Here is a 2,675-nt window from a genome sequence, read left to right on the forward strand (position 1 = left end):
CTAATTTTTAGAGTTTTTTGTAGAAATGAGGGTCTTTCTCTATCACCCAGGCTGGTCTTGAACTCTTGGCCTCATGCAATTCTCCCATCTCGGCCTCCAAAAGTGCTAGGATTACAGGTATGAGCCACCATACCCAGCCCCTATCTTATTTTTAATGCACTTCCAATTAAGTTGCAGAAATCTGATTTTAGTTTTTATATGGAGTAACTCAAATGGAACAGCTGAATTTAGCCCTAACTAGGTAGAGCTCAACTTTACTTCAGATTGTTCCCCATAAGAAAGGTAAATTCAGACCAGGCGCGGTGGCTCACACCTGTAATCCTAGCACTTTGGGAGGTCGAGGAGGGCAGATCACTTGAGATCAGTTCGAGACCAGCCTGGCCAACATAGTGAAACCCCATCTCTACTAAAAAATACAAAAATTAGCCAAGCGTGGTGGTGCATGCCTGTAATACTAGCTACTTAGGAAGCTGAGGCACAAGGATCCCTTGAACCTGGGAGGCGGAGATTGCAGTAGTCCGAGATTACCACATTGCACTCCAGCCTGGGCAATAAAGTGAGACTCTGACTCAAAAAAGGAAAGGTAAATTCAAAAACTTTAAATGGAGTGTGGAAATCAAGAAATTATAACAATTTATAATACTTGAGCTTCTACCCTGGGCTAATTCTCAAACCTGATCTCAATTAATCCTCAGGACAATCTTGAAAAATAGAGACTGAGTTTATTTTACAAATGTAGAAAATTTCTCTGCAGAGGAGAGATGATGTTTCCAATGTCACTCTGAGAACTGAACAGAGGGCCTTCTTCTGGGACCCAAGACTCCAAATTCCAGCCCACTGCCCAGCTGCCCCACCCTGTCACAAGCACAATGAAGGGAGTTTCACAATGATATGGGTTTGTCTTTGCAATCACTCACACCGGAGGATGATGATCCTCATGAATTAGGCATTAGTGATAGCAGCTGGCAACATGTTAAAGTGGAAAGAGCTCTTCAAGGCCAGACTCCTTGGATTCAAATCCTGGCTCTGACACAAGCAGCACCTCTGTGCTGGGAGAATTAACTTCACCTCAGGTAAACCTCACTTTAGGGGTCAGGTTCCGAGATGAAAACACCACCAACCTCTCTGGGTTTTTGTTTTGTTTTGAGACAGGTGCAAGACACCACACCTGGCTAATTTTCATATTTTTAGTAGAGACAGGTTTCACCAGGCTGGTCTCGAACTCCTGACCTTGTGATCTGCCCGCCTTGAGCCTCCCAAAGTGCTGGGATTACAGGCATGAACCACCGTGCCTAGCCCTCTGTGGTTTTTTAAAACAATGAAATTGGAGGGTGACCACATGTAAAATGCCTCCATTACAATAAGTGGTGGCTTTAAAAACCATGATCAATCATTAAAAAATATTTAAAATGTCAAAGTTGCAAGAATAAATTTATTCAATGTCTTTATTACCTATCAAATTCCTACCATGTGTCAGAGACCAGGAATACACAAGTTAATTTCCTGTACTAAAGAAGTTAACTGTCTTAATGTTGAACCTTTAAACAAATCTTATAGGCAACATAAGGGTTATTACAGAGGTCATAATAGCCCATAATAATAACCAATTATTGATTGTTGGGTTCTTGCCAGCAGCAGGTTTTACAATACATTTATCTCAAATAATCCTTGTGATGACCTTTAGAGGCAGGTAAGATAAACCCCATTTTAAGTTGTAAAAACCATTGCATCCAAAGCTCTAACAACTTACCTGAGGGGTTACACAGCTGCTGTATTGCAGAGGCAGCACCAAAGCCGTGCACTTCTGCCACATAGCTTCCAAATGCTATGTGGGAAAGGGAGTTGGAAACCAAAGAGCAGGAATCACAAAGAAGATGCTGATGTGATTTTGAGTGGGGCCTTCTAGTGTAAGAGTTTGTCCGACAATAAGAACAGCAGCAGTCAGCTGGGCACAGTGGCTCATGCCAGTAATCCTTGCACTTTGGGAGGCTGAGGTGGGCGGATCAACTGAGATGAGCAGTTCAAGATCAGCCTGGTCAACATGAAAACCCCATCTCCAGTAAAAATACAAAAATTAGCCAGGTGTGGTGGTACGCATCTGTGATCTCAGCTACTCAGGAAGCTAAGGCAGGAAAATCACTTGAACCCAGGAGGCGGAGGCTGCAGTGAGCTGAGCCTCCAGTGAGTTGCTACACTCCAGCCTGGGCAACAGAATGAGACTGTCTTTAAATAAATAAATAGCAACAGCAGCGGCTACTGCTTAAATCAGTTACCAGGCCTACTTTACATGTCATTGCTTACTGATCCTGACAACCCCAATAAGTCCCATGAAATGGGCACTCTTGTCTCCCCATTTTCTAGATAAAAGAAACAGGGGACTAGAAATGTCCAATCACTTGTAAGAAAGATCACTATAGTCAGTTAATTCATTGTTGTCTTCTCTGTAAGCTGATCATAGGCATGCACCCCCTACACAACGTTCAGCAGGTGTGGAGCCTCCTGGCTGGGTGAGTACACCATCCTCTCCACTGTCTGCCTTGACCAATAAAGCATGAGGGAACATGACCCCCACCAGCTCTAGCAGAAGCTTTAAGAGCCATTGCTTGTGTGAATGAGCCTCTTGTTCTTCCCCGTGGCCAGGCGAACACAGTCCTGTGTTGGGTCTGTTCCTTCAG

The sequence above is a fragment of the Callithrix jacchus genome, chromosome 15 (genome assembly GCF_049354715.1).
Source record: "Callithrix jacchus isolate 240 chromosome 15, calJac240_pri, whole genome shotgun sequence".
Taxonomy (NCBI): Eukaryota; Metazoa; Chordata; class Mammalia; order Primates; family Cebidae; genus Callithrix; species Callithrix jacchus.